At 34.9% G+C, this 21,838-nt stretch overlaps 1 protein-coding gene across 13 annotated transcripts in view; it reads left to right on the forward strand.

Annotated features, from left to right (window-relative positions):
* PEAK1 (pseudopodium enriched atypical kinase 1) overlaps positions 1 to 21,838 on the forward strand; it is a 320,328-nt gene that overhangs the window by 149,108 nt on the left and 149,382 nt on the right. For 9 of the 13 annotated variants that reach the window (XM_024128687.3, XM_055088128.1, XM_024128678.2 and 6 more), the window contains one exon: positions 7,547 to 7,710. The exons of 3 other annotated variants lie outside the window; for them this stretch is intronic. The gene's annotated coding sequence lies outside the window, so the exon portion shown is untranslated. Of the gene's footprint in view, positions 1 to 7,546; positions 7,711 to 14,916; positions 14,969 to 21,838 lie in introns of all 13 variants that reach the window. One more of the 13 variants, XM_055088127.1, reaches the window with a different exon arrangement.

Below are 21,838 nucleotides of genomic sequence, written 5' to 3' on the forward strand. Positions count from 1 at the left end.
GGTACTGAGGGAGGAGTGTTGATGTCTCCAACTGTTTTGGGTGCTTGTTTGTTTCTCCCCTCAGTTCTGTCAGTTTTTGTTTAATGTATTTTGTAGTTCTGGTATTGTGTACATATATATACATTTAGAATTATTCCATCTTCCAAATGAAGTGATCCCTTGATCATTATGAAATATCCCTCCTCATCTCTGATACTATTTTTCTCTTGTCTTCTATCTTCTCTGATATAAATGTGGCTATTTCTTAAGATTTTGGTTTGCATGGTATATCTTCTATCCTTTTATTTTTTAGCTATTTCCTTATTTTAGTGTGAGATTCTCATAGCATATATTTGGTCTTGCTTTTTTAATCTGTCTTTTCATTGGAGTATTTAGATAATTTACATTTAATGTATATATTAATGTGGTTAGGTTTAAATCTACCATCTTTGCTGTTCATTTTCTATTAACCATTCCTTTGAATTAATTTTACTTTGGGATTCCATTTAATCTTCTCTATTGTTTTTTTCCTTTATTGGCTTATTCTTTTTTCTACCTTTTTATTTACTTATTTTAGTGGTTGCCCTAGGATATATAATATGCCTTTTTTTTTTTTTTTTTTTTTTTTTTCTGGTACGCAGGCCTCTCGCAGGCGGACTCTCAACCACTGCGCCAACCAGGGAAGCCCCTATAATATGCCTATTATTGCATTCTACTCTCAAATAATTTTATACCATCTCATATAATGTAATACATTTATAACAATATTCTTCCTTTGTCTCACAGTCATCTTTTTCTCTCTGAACTTCATTTTGGCTAGATTATGTTGCTGTGTCTTCAAGTTCACTGATTTCTTTTTTTCTGCAGTGCTTATCTCATCCAGTGAAATTTTCACTTCAGATATTATATATATTTTTTATCTCTAGAAGTTCTATTTGGGTCTTTTTGAAAATTCTCCATTTCTCTCTTCCCTGTGTTCCTGTTTTCATTTATATGGAGCATATTTATAACACCCTTTCAATGTCTTTGCCTGTTAATTCCACCATGTCTGTCATTTCTGGGTCTCTCTGTGTTGACAGATATTTTTCTGGTTATGGGCCACATTTTCCTACTTCTTTGTATGTCCAGTAATTTTTAATTAAATGTCAGGTATTTGTGAATTTTACGTGTTGAGTTCTTGATTTTGTGGTATTTCTTTAAAGTGCATTGGACTTTTTCCTAATAGGCATTTTAAATTGCATGTTAGTTTGATCCTTTCTAGGCTTTCTAGGCTTCCAAGCACCTTTCAGGAGGGTCTAGAGGAACTTTTATTTTAGGGCTACTTTTCCCCTGCTTCTGCACGTGGCCCTTCTGGGGTCATTACTGATAGCCTTGTATATTCAGTGAGGTTTTTCCCCTCTTGCTGGAGGGAACTTGTTGAAATATTGGCCCCATGTCAGCTCTGTGAATCCTTTGTCTTAGAACTCCCTGGTAACTTTTTTCCTTAGAATTTCTTCTTGGCTGGTCTCAAGAAATTTACCCTTCTCATGTACAGGTTTTTATTTAGCTAAATACTCAAGGGAACCCTCATTTAAATTACTGGAACACTTTACTGCTCTCTGGAACTCTACCCCATAAATTCTAGCTACCTTGGCCTCCTTGTACTTTTTTCTCCATCTCCTCACGTCACCAAGATTGCCAGACTCTGTTTGGGTTCTTCCTCCTGTACTGGAGTAGTAAATTGCTTCCTGGCCGAGAGCCTTGGGTGATGGTAGGGCTCACCTTATTTGTTTCCCTTTTCTCAGGGATCACAGTCCTGCACTGCCAGTGTCTGAAAATAGTCCTCTCCTGTATTTTATACGGTGTTCTAGTTGTTTGCAGTGAGAGGATTACTCTGGACTTCTTACCCCCTCATGCCCTCAGAAGCAGAAGTTGAATTATTCTAGAATGAGTTTTAATGCTAACACCTTTACAAAATTGTGAAGCTCTCAAGCAGTTATTAATTTTTACATAACTTTTAACCATTTATTCACTTTTTCCTCAGTATTGTTATAAATGATCTTGTATCAACTGTAGGAACTATTATTTATTTTTCAATTCAGGGAGCCCATTACAAACTTTAAATCAGAAGCTGACCCAAAGAAAATGATTTATCATACCTAAGAAATCTCACAAATCAGGAAAATGGATTTTCAAGTGTACAAAAATTCTCTCAATATTATGGAATAATCATTTTAAATATAAAATTATTATTCAATATTTCATTAGAAACATGAAAGACTTGGAATGAAATACTTGGAGATAAGGACTAAAATGAACCATTTGATCTAGTGTTAAAATATAAGTCCTATCATTTTAGAGCATAACCATGTGAGTATATGTACTTTATATCAGGAACCGGCAAATGTTATCTGGAAAGGGCCAGAGCGTATATATTTAGACTTTGTGGGCCATACAGTCCTTGTTGCATCCACTCAGCTAATCCTTCGTAGTACAAAAGCAGCCTTAGATGATACATTTTTAAATGTGCTAGCTGTGTTCTGATAAAACTTTATCTATAAAAATGAAATTTGAATTTCATATAATTTTTATGCCTCAAAATATTTTTCTTCTTTTGATCTTTTTTTCCTGCTATTTAAAAATGTAAAAACTACATTCTTAACTTGCAGGTCATACATAAACAGGTGGCTGGTCAGACTTGGCCCCTGGGTCACAGTTTGACAGTCCCTGCTCTATGTGAATAAAAAGCTCCCAAGTAAGCGGTAGGATTCCTGTTGGACTGTTGTGTTTTCATTCTAAGTAATGCTTTTACTTAGGGAACTAAATAAATAGCTCCCTACGATTAAATTAAATAGCAAAGTAAATAAGATCACACAGTACTGAGCCTATAGGGCTTTGATAGATTTTAAAATGTCAAAGGTTATATCAGAGGTTCCTCAGTTAATGGGGAATTGGGGCTAATGTCCAGTTTATCTTACTCTCAAACTGGCACCTTTTCTCTTTTTAATTATGCAAGGTTAAATTCCTTCCTTCCTATTTTGTTTCAATATGCCTATCTTATTAATGTTTAAAAATTAGCATATATGTATCCTAAATTTATTTATTTTGTGATGAAGTTGCCCTGGTACTCATAAACAAAGTGTCCCTCCCCCACCAGCATTATATCATTTTTAACTTCATGCTGTCCCCACTTACAGGATCTAGGGATTTTTCTTCTTAGTTCACAATTTTGAGAGTACAGCCTCTTCTCTTCATCATCTTTGCTTCTGTATTGTCTTCCACATAACCCTGTTAGCCAGTTAGAACACAAAACACATTTCAAAGCATATTCTCTTTTTACTACCTGTTGTAGCTTAGCATACTAGTCAGACCCCTCTTAGAATACTCAGAATTTGTCTAATATGTACAGCAGCGTCTATGTATACAGTCTATGATTTTGTTTGGTGTTATGTTCACACAGTTAACTCGAGTCACACTTGAATGATTATGTAGTTTGTATTCTATAATCATAAGTGTATTTTCCTTCCTTAAGGTATATAATTGAAGTTGTTCTTTGGCAATATGCAAAATCCAGTGCTGTGGAAGTTCTAGAAGAGAGGGCTTGAATTTAGGTATATGCTGCTGTTGCCTCAGTGAGTGGGTAGTAACATAGCTGCATATAGTCATTCATTCAGGGGATACTTTTTCTGCCTACATGTCTTCATAATGTTTTCCCAACACACTAGTACACCATCCAGGAAAAAAACAAACAGAAAACAAAAAACAAAAAACAAACCAGGCAATTTATTTCTTTTTACATGCAGAGAGAGAATAACCTTTGTTTTCAAATATAAAATAAAAATAAGGATTGGTTCTGAAAGAAGCTATGAAGTAATAGAAAATCATCATCCAAAGATAATTTGCATAGTTAGTTTGAAAAAAGTTAAGAATTTTTAAGAATTGTTATTTTATTGTTGTCATTACATAGGAGTTAATAAATAGTTTAAAATCTGGCCAATTTTCACATATGTTTTGAGGGGTATGGTACTTAAGAGATTTTTTTCACAAATTTCATTATTTTGATAATTTAGAAACTTTTCCCATGAGTATTATAAGCTTATTCCTATCTTAATGACGTGTATGCCCTATGTCTGGAAGATGCTTCCCCTAAACTTTTCCATTTCTGGCTCATTTCAACTTGAACATCATCTCTTCAGAGGGCCTTCCTTAATACACTGTCTAAAACAACACCTCCACCTTCCTAGTCTCTAACACCCAGTTTTATTTTCTTCAAAACACTTATCACCATCTGAAATTAGTTTATTTATTTATTTGTCTCTGTATTAAAACGTAAGCTCTCTGAGGTGAGAGATCTTGCCTTCCCTATTATCTGTCTGTCTGTACTACTCAGAACATTTCCTTTCATATAGTAGGCCTTAAGTATGTAATTTATATGTGGCTGGAAAGATGGATAATTAAAAGTATGTCTAATGCATGATCTTTAGGAATATTTGATAGGCTCACATGTATTGTGAGTCACCAAGAAAGAATACAGTGAGTAACTTTACCCAAATTTATTTCACTGTAGAACTACTTTTTCTTTAAGCATTTAGCTGTATTAGACTTCCACAGAAGACATTTTGGAAATGTGACAGATGTACTGATTATATTTAATTTTTTTTCTTTTTATATTATAATAATTTCAAACTTATATACAAATTGTAAGAATAGTACAGATAATTTTTCCTAAATCACTTGAGTGTAAGTTGCTGACATTATACTGCATCACCTCTGAATTCTTTAGAGTACATTTCGTACAAAGACATTCTGCTACGTAACCAGGATAAAATAATCACAATCAGGAATTCAATGTTGATAGGTGACTACCCTCTAACCTACAACCCTGTTCAAGTCATGCCAGTTGTTCTGGAATTCATTGGTGAGCACCCCTAGGAAGGAGGGAGGCACAGAGTAGGCAGCCTCAAAATCTGCATATGTCTTTCCTTTCAAATCTTTGATCACTAAGTTCACATGTGTAGAGGAGACTCCTTAGAGCCTAGTGGAAAGTAATAGCTGACATGGGAAGATGCTGAGGTAATATTTCAGATTTGGAGTTTGAGTTCTACCAAACACATCAGAATAAAGCATTCAGGAAAAGACTGTTTGGGGGACTGAGAGGAAAGGAATGCAGGGTGGATTATGAGACGATAATTAATCACTGCATTAGGAAAGAGTAAGGAGATGTAGGTTCTCATTTCAGTTTTTCCACTAACCAACACTTACCCATGGGAAATCACTTCACTTCTCTATCACTAAGTACTTTTCTAGGTTATCAGTATTTGTATATCCATAAGTTCAATTTCTTTTCATATTCAAATTTCAAAATAAAATAGGCATTAATTGCATTTTTCTTCTTTAAAGACTTATAATGGAAAGAAGACTAATTTTGTCACGCTTTATGTGATACTGGGTATCATCATTTCATCTATATATTGGTGATATATATATATTTTTTCTTGGTAATATTTCTCCTACGTGCTGCTCATCATTGTTATGTACCACGTGAAGTGGTGGATTTAAGCACTGTAAGAACATTGGGTATTGTTTTCATCATGAATAACCCAGCTGTGTCAGAGTTAGATATTGTTTGATGTTGCACAAACAAAAACGTCCTTTTTAAAATGCTTTTTTGTTGTCTTAAAATTTATTGAGAGGTTCAGTTCTACAGTATGTAAGCACAGTAAAGAATCATTTAAAAGTAATCACATTGAAGACCGTAATTTGAAGAGTCATGTACCACAATGTTCATTGCAGCTCTATTTACAATAGCCAGGACATGGAAGCAAACCTAAATGTCCATCGACAGATGAATGGATAAAGAAGATGTGGCACATATATACAATGGAATATTACTCAGCCATAAAAAGAAACAAAATTGTTATTTGTAGTGAGGTGGATAGGCCCAGAGTCTGTGATACAGAGTGAAGTAAGTCAGAAAGAGAAAAACAAATACTGTATGCTAACACATATATATGGAATCTAAAAAAAAAAAAAAGTGGTTCTGAAGAATTTCGGGGCAGGACAGGAATAAAGATGCAGACGTAGAGAATGGACTTGAGGATATGGGGAGGGGGAAGGGTAAGCTGGGACGAAGTGAGAGAGTAGCATGGACATATATACACTACCAAATGTAAAATAGATAGCTAGTGGGAAGCAACCGCATAGCACAGGGAGATCAGCTCGGTGCTTTGTGACCACCTAGAGAGGTGGGGTAGGGAGGGTGGGAGGGAGGCGCAAGAGGGAGGAGTAATGGGGATATATATGTATATGTATAGCTGATTCACTTTGTTATAAAGCAGAAACTAACCAAAAAAAAAAAATAATTCCGAGAGAGAAAGAATTGAGGTGAGGGACAGATGAAGATGAATGGCAGAATGTTGATAACTGTTAAAGTTGGGTGATGGTTATGTGGGTTCATCATTCTCTTTACTTTTGTATATGTATTTGAAAATTCCCATATTAAAAAGTTAAAAAAAAAGTGATCACATTATCTTTTTCTTTCTTCTTAACTTTTCCAATTATTTTCCTTGTATTTGGTGTTATAGAGAAAACAAATTGTTTAAACATGCATGTAATTGGTGCTCAAGAGTGAGAAATAGGAATTTATTAATTTAAACTTTTTTTATTGGCGTATAGTTGCTTTACTATGTTGTGTTAGTTTCTGCTGTACAGCAGAGTGAATCAGCTATACCTATACATATATCCTCTCCTTTTTGGATTTCCTTTCCATTTAGGTCACCACAGAGCATTAAGTAGAGTTCCCTGTGCTATACAGTAGGTTCTCATTAGTTATCTATTTTATACATAGTAGTGTATATATGTCAATCCCAGTCTCCCAACATCCCACCCCCCCTTCCTCCCTTGGTGTCTGTATGTTTGTTCTCTACATCTATGTCTCGATTTCTGCTTTGCAAATAGGTTCATCTTAACCATTTTTCTAGATTCCACATATATGTGTTAATATTCGATATTTGTTTTTCTCTTTCTGACTTACTTCACTCTGTATGACAGTCTCTAGATCCATCCATGTCTCTGCAAATTTGTTTTGTATACCAAATTATAAATATATTTTATGCTTAAGCCTAAAGTAAAACTGCAAAGTGGCTAGAGAAACTTTTGCAATTGGAGATGTCTACTTTCATATTTAACAGAGGCAATATCAAAGTTGGAAATTGTGACTTATAATTGGATTTTTATAAAGGTGAAATAGAGTTTAATGTTTCTTATTTTTATATTTCTAGCCAAAAAAAAAGAAATATACAAGGACAATAGGATGAAGTCTTAGAAAGCCTCAAGTGCATCAGTGCTAGCTAGTTTGATTCCTATAAGTTACTTGGTTCTTAGGTATGGCATGGATAGTTCTTGAGTGTGTAAGATTCTATCCATGTCTCTTCCTAAGTAAGGAAGTTACTTCTTAAATGAATAAGTCTAATTTTAACTGTTGAGTGAGTGTGAAATTAAGAATATCCTAAAGGAAAGAAAATGTCCAATATATTTAAAACTAGTTTACTTCTCCAGTTTAGCTCTGTTTTTTGTTGTTCTCTTGCAGTAAACATTGCTATCTTCAGAAAATAAGTTAAGGAATGAGAGGCAAGGAAGAAAGGACATTCATCTTGGAAGGACCCAAAGCACTTTGAAATTTAAATGAATGTAATGATAGCTGCTAAAACCGCCCTTGTCACCAAAATGGATGAAGTACTTCAAATTTAAATGGTAACCAGATTTCTCATATCATGTTACATTTCCACCAAGAACTTTAGATGACTTGAAAGGGTTTATTTTTAAGTTTAAATATTTACCTTACAAATACCAAAGTGTAGATAAAGCTGATAATTTTATAACTTATTTAGCATAGTCAGGATTTTATTTTGCCTCTTAATGCTTGACCCTGATATTAGCCAAAAGAAATGTTGCTTTTTTCCCAGGTTATGAACTTCTTAACTTAGAAACAGGTAAGCTTATTTGAGTAAGAATATGGCATAGTACTAGTATACTTGTAGGTCCGTCCTTTACCAGATGTTTTTTCCTTTCATAGAAATAACCCAGGCAACGTAAATAGTGGTATCCTGTCACACATGCAAATGGTTTTTAGTTTTGTTTTCTGAACCTTATTTCATATTATTTTTTAGTTTCCTTATGTGACATCTGGTCTCTTGATCTTTTTCCTTTCATATCTGACATCTTATTTTAATTTAATCTTTATTTTATCCTCTGCCCCTGTTTCTTAGGAATTTAGGTTTATAAGAGATACAAGGTTTTAAGTCTTTATGTCATTAAAAAAAAAAAAGACACAAGGATCCAAAATAGAAAAGGAGAGAGAAATTTGAAAAGATTATAAAATTGTTTTATTATGAAATTGCAGTGACTGTTATATTTTAAGTAGAGTGGAAAGCAATTATAGAAAGACTTAAAGATTCTTTGTCAGTCTTAAATCTCCTTGATCTTAGGCCAGAATTGTTTCAATACATGTTTTGTAAAGACTCAAATGTTTACAATTTTTTAATCACATCCTCGTGAAGAATTAGAACTTTTATTCATTGGAAGTCTGTTAATTTGATTTTGAGGTATAATCATTTGTTTGCTTGAGTCAGTGTGTCTTGGTAGTGAGTGGGTGTAATTGAGTACAACTAGGTCCTTGCTGTGAAATCAGGGCATGTGAAAAATCAGTCAAATACAGTATCAGTTACTAGTCCTAATGATTCTAAGGAATGCAGGACCTATTATTTCAAGAAAATGATTTAAGTTGGCAAGTGTAACCCAGGATAAGTAGTATGTATGGAATGAATGTTCTAATCACTCTTCCCTGTGTTAACATTAACCTGGATAGAAAATACCTTAACATTGATTTTTTTGAAAAAAGTTGTCCAATTATTGGTTAAACTTCTACTTATGGCATAATTAGAACTTTCCATGTTCTTGTCACTACCAACCATGTACCAGCATGTGGCCTTTTAAAAATGTCCAGCAAATTCTTTCTAGTCCTGAACCATTAAAAAATTAAAGTTGAAGAAAGTAACTTTTGAAACAGCAGAAATTTAAGTGCTGAACGTTCACTCATACAAGCAAGATAATACGCAGAAAGTCCCTGGGGAATTCCCTGGCAGTCCAGTGGTTAGGACTCTGTGCTTTCACTGCCCTGGGCCTGGGTTTGATCCCTGATCAGGGAACTAAGATCCCACAAGCCACGTGGTGTGGCAAGAAAAAAAGAAAGTCACCAAACGTCCCTGTCTTCTCCATTAATGATCTAAGTTTTCTTTACCTGTTTGATTATATTTGATTCTATAATCTCATATAACCACAGGTTCATTAATGAACCAAAAACAAACAACATTATCAAAATTTTTATTATGATACTTTTACCACTCCTTATCAAATTCTTAATTCCATTTAAATTCATCTCTCAGTGATTTTTGGTAACCATGGATAGGATCATTGAAATCCACAGGCAGTGGATTTTTTTAATCATTAATTTCTACTTTTTTTAACTACCAAATTTGTTTTTAGGATCATAATATTAACAAGGAACAGATTAAATTAGAACTTGACCTCTCTACAAAATAAAACAAAAGAATTGCCTTGATTCTCCCATCAAGTCCAGTTCAGAGGTCATGTAATTCACCTACATGAGACCACCTGAATTACATATTATTTAATTTTTCTGGCCCCATCTAAGCTGGGTGCCTTCAAAATCCCAAATCTACTGTGGCTTTTGATGAAGGAATGGAATCAGACTTCTGATTGTGCAACTGACAGTATTTCTAATTTGTACAATTAGAAATTCACATTTCTAACTGTGCAAACTATCATGGCCGCTTTGAAGAGGCTGAAATTTAAAAGGTGGTGTTCTAGCTATGTTAAAGTTGAGCCAAACACCCAGTTTTATCTAAGTTCAGTTCATTAACTTAAAATTATGGTTCTTGGGAGTAAGGGAAGTATATACTTGCAGACAGTAAGACCACTCTAAACAATGTATCAGGAATCTTAAAATTCATAAAGCTTGATAGACTCCATTTAGGACAACTGTCCTTATAGAGGGAAGCCTAGGTGTAATTTGCCCAGACAAAAAGAAATTAAAAATAATAGTAATTAATGTGTATTGAGTGATTACCATATGCCAGGCATTCGGATTAGTGCTTAATATGCATTATCTGAAGCTTCACCACTTTTTGACATAGGTCCTATTATTAAATATCTCCATCTTACATAGGAGGAAACACATTCTCAAAGAAGTTATGTAAATTGCCCTAAATCAAGTTGCTAGTTCAAGGTAGAGCCAGGTCTATCTGACTCCATGACCTGAGCTCTTAACCAGGAGTTTATTCTAGTTTACAAACATTTAATACTTCAAAACTTCAACTTGTGAAGTTTTTATTTACCTAGTGGCAGATAAGGAGAGGTCTTTTTTTTTTTTTTTAAAGGGAGAGGTCTTATTAGCAGCATTCTCATTTAAGCTTTGTAAAATTATTTTCCCTTTAGATACATAGTATTTTTCTTTTGCAACATCAGTTTTATTTTGTCAATAATTTATCATTGTTTTTATTATATTCTTAAAGAGTTATTATTTAATGGAAAAGACAACTTAATCTACTAAGTAAAGGTTAAATTACTTGAAGATGATATCATTAGACCCGCGTTTTATCTGAGATACAGAAGACAGAGAAAGATAGGAGACATGGGTGAGGAAAAAATGTAAAACTGACCTCTTTACTCAGCTGTCCTCCCTTAAAGTCTTATTTGCCTTTCTCTTTATCCCAAGAAAATTCTTCCTTGTTTTTCAGTCTCAGTAACTGATACTGTTACTAAAAACTAAAATAGTAATGCATCTGGAAACCAGTTCGTCTTTTTTAAAATTTTTATTTTATATTGGAGCACAGTTGATTAACAATGTTGTGTTAGTTTCAGGTGTACAATAAAGTGATTCAGTTACGCATATACACGTATCTATCCTTTTTCAAATTCTTTTCCCATTTAGGTTATTACAGAATATTGATCAGAGTTTCCTGTGCTATGGCTATACAGTAGGTCCTTGTTGGTTATCTATTTTAAATATAGTAGTGGCGTAAATTTTCTGTTAAATTTATATTTTTAAATATAAATCCTTTTCAAATAGGTACTTCTTATCCTAATGGTAGAAAACTAAGTACATTAACCTATTATCAAAGTTTAAGATGGTAAAACGTACCGTCAAGACTCAACATATTAAAGATATCAATTCTCCCTAATTTGATATATAAGCTTAACTCAATTCCTAAAATCCTGGCAAGATTTTAAAATTTATATGGAAAGGCAAAGAAATTAGAACAGCTAAAACGATTTTGAAAAAGAAGAATAAAATGGAAGGAACCACTCCACCTGAGTGCAAAACTTATATAGCCACAGTACTCAAGACTGGTATTGGCAGTAGGGTAGACACATAAATCAATAACAGAATAGATAACCCCACACAAGTATGGCCAGCTAATTTATTTTTATTAACAAAAGTGTAAAGGCAATTCAATGGAGAATGGATTGTCTTTTCATCAAATAGTGCAGAACAATTGAATATTCATGGGGGGGGCGGAAAAGAACCTCAGCCTAAGTCTCACACCTTATACAAAAATTAACTCAAAGTGGATCATAGATTTAAATGTAAAACTGTAAAACTTTTTAGAAGTTTTATGTGGGAGAAAATCTTTAGGGTCTGGGGCTAAAGTGAAGAGTAGTTAGATAGGACAGCAAAGCACAATCTATAAAAGAAAGAAAAATGGGTAAGTTGGACTTGATCAAAATTTAAAACTTTTACTCTGTAGAAGACCCAGTTAAAAGGATGAGAAGACAAAACAGTCATATGTAGAATACTTAAAGTATTCTCAAAACTCAACAGTTAAAACAATCAATTAAAAAATGGGCAAAAGACATGAAGAAATATTTCACCAAAGAGGATATATTCTTAATAGCATTGGCAGATAAGCATATTGAAAAGATGTTCAACATCACTTGCTATTAGGGAAATGAAAATGCTATGATGAGTTATCACTATACACTTGTTAGAATAGCTAAAATAAAAAATAGTAGCAATACCAAATGCCGGTGAGGATGCAGAGAAACTAGATCTTTCATATATTGCTGGTAGAATATAAAATGGTACAGACACTGGAAAATAATTTGATAGTTTCTTTATTTTTATTTTTTTTTTTTTTGGTGGTATGCGGGCCTCCCTCTGCTGCGGCCTCTCCCGTTGCGGAGCGCAGGTTATTTTATTTTTTTTTTTTTTTTGTGGTATGCGGGCCTCCCTCTGCTGCGGCCTCTCCCGTTGCGGAGCGCAGGCTCCGGACGCGCAGGCTCAGCGGCCACGGCTCACGGGCCCAGCCGTTCCGCGGCACGTGGGATCATCGCGGACCGGGGCGCGAACCCGGTTCCCCTGCATCGGCAGGCGGACGCGCAACCACTGCGCCACCGGGGAAGCCCTGATAGTTTCTTTAAAAACTAAATGTATACTTACCATATGACGCAGCAATCCCACTCTTGGGCATTAAACCCAGTAAAATGGAAACTTATATCCACACAAAAACATGTGCATTGTTTTTCATACCAGCTTTATTTGTACTAGCCACAGATTGTACCAACCAACGTGTTCTACAATAGGTAAACGGTTAAACAAACTGTGGTACATCCATATCATGGAATATGATATCAGTAATAAAAAGGAATGATTTACTGATATACACCACAGCTTGGATGGATCTCAAGAACATTATGCTGAATGAAAAAAGCCAGTCTCCAAAAGTCACATACTGTATTATTCCATTTATATGACATTCTCAAAATGACAAAATTATGATGATGGAGAACACGACAGTTGTTGCTAGGGGTTTGGGAAGGTTGAGGGGTAGGTGGATGGGTGTGACTGTAAAGAGATAGCACCAAGGGATATCTTTGCAGTGAAGCGATAGTCTTATCTTGATTGTGGTGATAGCTAGAGTAATCTACATGTGTCATAAAGTAACAGTGAATACACATACATTGTACCCATGTCAATTTCCTGGTTTTGATATTCTATTGTATTTACACAAGATGTGACTATTGGGGCAAACTTGTTTAAGGATAAATGAGGCTTCTCAGTACTATCTTTGCAACTTCCTGTGAATCTTCAATTTCCAAATACAAAGTTTAAAAAGATAACCCTATTATAATTAAGAAGTATGGTCCAAAATATTCAGTCCTGTAAAATGCAAGGTCATGTTACTTCTGAATTAATGAAATGACTAGGGCTACACTAGTACCTGGTTAGAAGTTCTGAGGGTGCAGCTTTGAGCTCCAAATTCCCCCCATCGCATCTGGTGGCAGTTGTCTGCTTTGGCTTAAATGTTGTCAAGGGCATTTCTAGGTCTTCTGGCTGGTTGGCAGACTCCTAGGACACTCCCATTGATTCCAAGAATCTCCCAGTTAACAGCTATTTCAGGAGCCAAATCTGGGGAGATTGATCCAAGAAAGAACTAGGGGTGCTGAGATCTACCCTCCTGCTTCCTTGCGTTCCTGGGAGGGATTACTGGCTATTTTCCACCAAGTTCTCTCTCCCCTCCATGTTATCACACTATCCCTCTTCCACCTTAGGAACTGTAGCCAGCCCCATTGGAGAACAAGGGTTGAATGAACTGTTGCAGCCAATTGCATATTATCCAAATATATATGATAAAATGTTTCACTTCCTTGTAACAGTTTTTCAGTTCAAGGTTTAGTGTATCTTAAGTTTCTGATATTTTGCTTAAGTAAGAAGAGTGTTTCATGTTCTTTGTAAAAAGCTGTGTAGTATGAGGAAAAGCAAAAGGAGAAGAAGAAAAGTTATGTCATCCTTGCTTTCTAAACTAAGAGCATAAAATTCGAAATGATCCTGTGGATTCTTTTGGAAACAATATTAAGTGATCATCTAGGTTACTCCCCTACCTTCTAGTGGCACGATCAACTGACCTGAATGATGGAGTGAACTTCATGCCATTTTACATACTGACTCATTCATTCATTCATTCATCATTTACTTGGGGAAAACAATATTTGCAATAGGTAAAAAATTTTAACTTTGTGCTAACATAGGTTTAAGTGGTTTGTGTATATTATGTCTCTCTTGGCTGAAAACATGTCACTGTGGAAGGTTCAGGGGATACAAAGAAGGGTAGAGTGCAGGTCCCGTCATCAGTGGCTCACCATCTAACAGAACAGGCAGCATATAAATGGAAAGATAGTGTATCAAGTGCTTAATGGGAGTATGAGAACAGAGCTGTGACGGTGCTTTTTCCTCCTTAAGAAGGGTGAGGGAAGGCTTCCCAAAGCACGAAGGTATCCTATGTACTGAGTGTTACTGGATAAATAGGATTTTACTGCCAGGGAACAAGCTAGAGGAAAAGAGTATTCCTATTCTAGGCAAAAGGAATAACATGTGCAGAGATATACTTACGTCCTCTAGGGGAAAAAAGAGTTACAGACTTTTAAAGTTGAAGAGGTTATCCAAGATATTTTACTTCAACATCCTTGCTTTACATAAAATTAAATGGAAGCTCTTGGAGGCAAATCTACTTGCCCAATATTACTTAGAAATTACACTATCACTTTAAGTATTCTTTTAGACTTATGTAGTTCAAAATGTATTTTGGTCAGCTATAACTCTATTCCAAGAAAGAAGGTTCTTCCTCACGTTTTCTGTGTTTATAAATCTGCTTTACTTCCAGGCTAAAATGTAATTAGATATTATTTCTATTTCTCTTAAAATTTTTGTATTATGAAATTCCATGAATTCAGAAAAATTCAGAATCATATAACAAACATCTATTATCTTACCACCAAGAATTAATTGAATGCTAACATTTTGTCATTTTTGCTAAAAGAAACAAAACAGTTTGGAACGATTGAAATCCTCTTTGTATCTCTCTCCAATCTCATTCCTAGCCTCCTTCTCCAGAGAAAATGCTCTATGAGGTTGGTGAATATATATTCTTATGTAAGTACTCATAAACAATATGAAGTATAATTGATGATATACTAGATGTACATTCTGCATCTTTCATTGATGTGTGATATTTATTTAAATGTATTTTTTCATATGAGCTCAAAATAAAACATAGCATAGATGAGTAGGCAACATACCCTAGTCAATAGTGCAGATTTGCTGTTGTGTTGTGACTTTGTCCTCTTGTGTTTTCTTCTTGGTACCTAAAGTGCCACCGTCTTCTTGTTAATTCTGCACTGTTTTGAAAGAATGTAATTCTTTCATTCTGTAGGTTTTCAAATGTATTTTTAAGACTTTTGTTGGGAAAACATTTCTGTGAGCTTACATCTCTCACATTAGCTCTTTTAATTCTTTACTACTGAGATTGTTGTAGCAGGAATACTCTCTAGTAGAGTCAAATGACCAAGAAATGACTGACCAAGAAATGACTATACCATGTGGCATAAAGTCTCCCTTCACACATGTATTGCTGGCAAGACAACAATGCTAGGTAGTAAGAAGTCAGTCGTGATGTGTGGGAAGAGTTAGCCTCTGAAAACGCCATGACAAGATGACCCAGGAAGAGGATGTTTATCTGGACTTCGAAAAGAGCTTAGAAGTCCTTTCACCAAGGGCCTGGTCCTGGCATGAGGGATGATGGGGGAAGAGATAGAAATTTCATTGTGAAGGAGAGGATTACTGTGGGTGTTGAGAACACATTTTTACCCTTTGATTTATTGTGCCAACTGTAATTAGCAGTAAATGTTTTAAGTTAACAACAATCAGCTGGAATACCACTAAACATATGTGGCGATTGAGGAGCATAATAAATGCAAAGAGTCCCCTTGTTTCTGTTACTAGAAGGGAGATTCACCCACCACATTCTTATAACAGTGAAAAACTAGAAATCTGCACAAATGCTTGTGATAGACGAGCCAGTTATTCCTAACCTCACTGGTATTTGAATTCTGAAGTAATTGTCTCCATGCAGTAGCAACAGAATAATGGAGGGAAAAAAATTAGTATTATCATTCTGGCTTGTACATTTTGATGTTTAACAATTCTGGCACATGGTCACAGGAAAGCTTATCTAAAAATACCAAATTGTAGAAATGAAAGGAAACACTTGATCCCTAAGAAACTCATTCTTCTTGGAGTCAGGCCCAGCTTTTGTTTCCTTCTGTTGGTTTGACATACATAGGAAGGAAAACATGAAACATTCTGGTGCTTTAGAACTCTCTGATAGTATATAATGGGCCATTGTATAACTAGTGCTAAAGCACAGGTAAGTTTCATATGGGGAATAGTTAAAAGGAAACCAGATGTGGATGCTTTGTTTAGATATGTATATATATGATCAATTGATTTTTGACTAAGGTGCAGAAGCAGCCCAGTGAAGAAAGGTTAGTCTTTCCAACAAATGGTACTGGAACATTAGAAACTAAACCAAAAAGAAACAAAAAGCCCTTGTCTCACAACTGGACATAGGCCTTGGAGATAAATGAAAGAGAGGAGATTGTAAGAAATTTGCCTTGTAGAAATAGAGGAAGTAATAAAACTGCCATGAGAATTGAAACATCAAAATGGTAGAGGGAATTATTGTAAAACAGTTTAATCTTTTGAATGGGGAGTATTATGTATTGTAGGAAATGTGTATACATTATAGCTAAACATGCATTTAATCCACTAGCTTATTAAGCACCCTACCATTCACAGAGCACTGTGTTAGATTGGAGGGGTATTATAAAGGTCCCTTGAGGGAATCATATAGAAACAATAACAAAACAGTGATAAGTGCTATCATAGTGGTGCCAGGGAAGCTCAGAGGAAGGGACTGGCTAATATCTACACTCATCCTGAATGGGCTTCCCTTGCTAGCCCACTGAGCTCTGAGTACACTGAAGAATGTTAGTTGATCCACTGTCCCTTAGAGCACTTTGAGAAATTGTTTCATTTGATAGCTAAAATGCAATAAGGGATCTCTTCCATCTGGTGCTGTCTGAATCTTTGATAATTACCTCAGGCTCAAAGAGTAGACAAAGTGAAGGAACCTGATGTGGTTTCCCTTTATCTTTCCTTTTAACTGTCATTTGATCTGCTTTTAAGTAGGTAGTCTTTCTCTTGCCTCTAGTTACTGACCATTCTATGTATAATCTCTATCACACAAGGAAAGCAGCAAAGGAATTTTTTTAAAGACTGCCAAAACTCCGTAGGAATGAAAGATCACTTTTTTTTTTTCCATAAAGGAGTTTCCATGATACTGCACTCACATACAAAAGAGAAGTTGGAGTTGCACATGATCACTTTGGCCAACCTTTTGCGGGTTTCTAATGCACATTCTCATCTCTCTTTGAAGGACTATTCATTGCAACTTATACACACACTTTCCTTAAAGCAAGTACTACTTTTATTCTCCTCTAGTCTTCTGTCACATAAGAAGAGCGTTGGTGGAAATTGCTTTTCCATAAAAAGAACTGTGCCACCTACTCTTCAAATGCCACTGATAAAGAAACCATTGATTGATTTTTCCTAGGGAATAAATTAGGCTTTCCCCTGAGAGTGAAAAAATAAATAATGGGATATAAAGAATGAAGATAGCTGTGTGTTATGAGGAAAATGTTTATGCAGTTGCCATGGAAATAGCATGTAGGCATTTAAACCAGGAGCTTATGATATCTCTGTATTTGCCAAATATAATTCAGATGTGAGTACATTCATTCTCTTTCTTGGCTCAAATTTAGTCTGACATATGTGTTATGTAAAATATGCTCCTGCTTTAGCATATTTGCTTAATATTTGCAGGAAATGTATAATACAAGGGGCTGCCATGTTTTAAGGTTGTATAATTGAGGCATAGAAATAAAACTAGGGGAAGCAATTCTCAGCAAGTGATTCCTGAAAACAAATAGCAGTAACTGTCAGAGCGCCTGAGGCTGGGTTTTCCTGTGACATTCATAACTAACAAAGCTAATTAATTTTTATTAATGAAACATTCACAATATTGGACCTAATTAGTACTAGCTAATTGTTTGTGAGTGAAGTCAAATGCTGAAAATACACAGTTTGAGACTTTATTCTTATTTTAATGTGTGTGATTTCATTTCACAAGTGGAATAAAACACAATAGGCAGTGTTTCTGAATTATTATTACACTTTTCTGTCACAGGACATCAGTTAGTCTTCAATTTCATGCTTTATAAATGAGGCATGATAGAAATCTAGAGAGGGCATATATGGATTTTGAAGATATGGATAATTTGGCACAATTTTTCAGAGTTTGAACTTATTTGACACAATTTTTTAGAGTTTGAACTTTTTTTTACTAATTCCAAAGATAATACAGACAATGCAGACTGTACCTGCAGCCGCTGCCTTTTATGGGGCACACAAACTAGAACAATAGGAAAATCTAAAAATGATTAGAATATGCTCTATTCATGGAAATGGGGTGTTAAAATTAATCCTAATAACTCATCTTTTTATGCCAATTTTGCTACCCATTTCATAGCCCATAGGTTTATTATCCCCTCACTTAGATTTCCTCTAAGATAACATGTGCTTTGTAAGCAGATAGCCTAGAGGCTTAATGTCTTATTAAAGCAGTAATTGCTTATATGGTCCAATAAATATAACAGTAATTTAATGAGGCCAAATAGTTACACAGATGGAACAGTGGGAAAAGGCTAATTAGAGAAAGTTTTTCAACGAAGGTAAGTTTTGAGTCAAAATTTAAAGACCTTTCTGAGGGCATTTAAGCAATATATACCAAAAAAAAATTTAATATATATATATATATACCTGTAAAATTTAAGGAGATAAAGATGTTTGCAAAGATTTAATTAGGAGGGCATTAGATTATTGGTTTGAGACTTTCCTTTTGTAATATAAATATTTACTATTTAAGTTTCCCTGTAAATACTGCTTTAACTGTATTCCACAAATTTTTGAAATTTTGTATTTATTTTTGTTCAGTTCAGAATATTTTCTAATTTCCCTTGAATCTTCCTCTTTGAATCATAGATTGTTGGTTTAGACAGTTTCCAGGTATTTGGAGATTTTCTTGGTATCTTTCTGTTATTAATTTCTGTTTGTTATGGGCAGAGAACATTCTTGATTTCTTTTAAATTTCATAAGATTTCTTTCATGACCTAGGGTATGGTGTGTCTTGGCGAATGTTTCATGTAAAATTGAGAAGAATGTATATTCTGCTGTCGTTGGATAAATGTCTTTAGATGTCAGTTAGATTCAGTAGGTTGATGGTGTTGTTTAACTCTTCTGTATCATTGCTGATTGTTCACTGTTGTTTACTGAGAGAGGAATGCTGAGATTTCCAAATGTAATTGTAGGTTTGTCTATTTCTCCTTTCAGATCTGTCAGTTTTTGCTTCATGTATTTTGAATCTCTCTTGTTAGATGCATACACATTCAGAATTGTTGTGCCTTCTTGGAGAATTTACATTTTTATTAGTATATAAGGGTTGCTCTTTGTTCCTGTTAATTTTCTTTACTCTGAAGTCTACTTTGATAATATAACCACTCCAGCTTTATTTTGATTAATGGTTTCATGTTATATCTATCTTTTTTGGGTCATGATTTTCCAAATCCATTCTGATAATTTCTTTAATGTTTATACTATTTACACTTAATGTAATTGACATTTAAGTTTAGGGCGACCATTTAATTAATTTATTTATCTAGGCTGTGTTGGGTCTTCGTTGCTGCACACAGGCTTTCTCTAGTTGCGGCGAGTGAGGGCTACTCTTTGTTGCAGTGCATGGGCTTCTCATTGCGGTGGCTTCCTCTGTTGGGGAGCACAGGCTCTTCCACGCGGGCTTAGTAGTTGTGGCACGCAAGCTCTAGGGTGCACAGGTTTCAGTAGTTGTGGTGCACGGGCTCAGTAGTTGTGGCGCATGGGCTTAGTTGCTCCGCAGCATGTGGAATCTTCCCAGGCCAGGGATCAAACCTGTGTCCACTGCATTGGCAGGTGGATTCTTAACCACTTCACCACCAGGGAAGTCCCTAGTTTGACCATTTATTTTCTGTTTGTTCCCTCTGCTTTTTATCCTGTTTTCTCTTTCCTGATTTATTTGAACATCTTTTGGTATTCTATTTAATTTACCTGTTGTGTGTTTTACTCTGTGTCTTTGTAGATACTCTAAGGATTACCATGTACATACTAAACCTTGTACAATCTACTGAGAATCAATATTTTACCACTTCAAGTAAAATGTAGAAACCATATCACCATATAAATGGCTTTATCTTTGCCCTCTTTAGGTTATAGTTACTTATATATTACACTACATGCATTGAAAACTCTATCGGACAATATTATTTTTTGCTTTCAGATGTCAAACATATTTTTAAAAATTCAAGAGGGGAGAATAGTCTGTTATGTTTATCCAGATAGTTACCATTTCTCTTTCTCATTCTTTATCTTAATCCTCCAAATTTCCTTCTGATAGCTTCTCTCTGAGCAACAGAAAAAGCAGTTCTTTTATAGCATATCTGCTGGCAACCTCTTCTCTTATTCTCCTTCATCTAAAGTGTCTTTATTTGACCTTTACACCTGAAGGACATTTTTGTTGAATATAGAATTCTTAGTTGACAGTTCTTTTCTTCCAGGACTTTAAAAATATTGTGTCACTTCCAACTGTCCTCTGCTGTTTCTGATGAGTAATCTATAGTCATTCCAATTGATTCCCTAAAAGTGTTGTTTTTCTTTGGCTGATTTCAACTTTTGTTTCTGTCTTAGTTTTCATCAGTTTGATTATGATATCCTGGGTGTGGATTTCTTTGGGCATATCCTTTATTGAGTTCACTGGGCTTTTTAAATCTGTAGGTTTACGTCTTTTGCCAAACTTGGGAAGTTTTCAGACATTATTTCTTCTAATGTATTTTTAGCACCATATTATTTTTCCTTTTCTTCTGGGACTCCAGTAACATCGATGATAGGCCTTTGGTTATTTTTCTACAGGTCTCTGAGGCTCTCTTCTTTTTCTTTCTTTTCTTTTTTTTTTTTTTTTTTTGGCTCAAATTTATTTTTATTTTTCAGATTGTATAATTTCTATTGAACTATCCTCAAATTCACTGACTTTCCTTTATCATCTGCTATTGAGCCTTCCCAGTGAATTTTTTCATTTAAAATGTATTTTTCAATTACAAAATTTCCATTTAATTATTCTGCATATCTCCTTTCTCTTTGCTGAGACTTTCTAGTTCTACATTTGATTCAAGAGTTTTTACCCTTATATGTATTTCACAAGTATTTTTTTTAATAGCCAATTTTGTCTTTGTCAGACAATTTCACTATCTGTGTTATGTTGACATTGGCATCTGTTAATTGACTTTTCCTATGGGGTTCTTTATATGTCAGGTAATTTTGAATATCATGGACATTTTGAGTATTATGAGTCTCTGGGCTCTCAGTTATTAATATGTTCGACCAATCTCCTGTTTTCATCCCTACAACATGCCCTCGCCTACAGATTCTGTTACCTGAGACATGACATGATTCTTACTGTCTTTTCCCTCTTCTCCCTCCCTCCCTCCCCAGACACTTAGCTTTCAGTTTTCTCTGCTCTGCTAATTTACTTCATTCTCTCAACAAATATTTATTTAGTACTCACAAGTGCTAAGTATGGTTCTAGGCACTGAGGATTCATTAAGGAATAAAACAGACAAAAATGCCTGCCTTCATGGAGCATATATTCTAGCAAACAGAAATAAACATCAGCAATGAACCTAGGACTTCTCTGGTGGCACAGTGGTTAAGAATATGCCTTCCAATGCAGGGGACACAGGTTTGAGCCCTGGTCTGGGAAGATCCCACATGCCGTGGAGCAACTAAGCCCATGTGCCACAACTACTGAGCCTGCGTTCT

This window comes from Physeter macrocephalus, chromosome 11, assembly GCF_002837175.3.
Source record: "Physeter macrocephalus isolate SW-GA chromosome 11, ASM283717v5, whole genome shotgun sequence".
NCBI classification, from domain to species: domain Eukaryota; kingdom Metazoa; phylum Chordata; class Mammalia; order Artiodactyla; family Physeteridae; genus Physeter; species Physeter macrocephalus.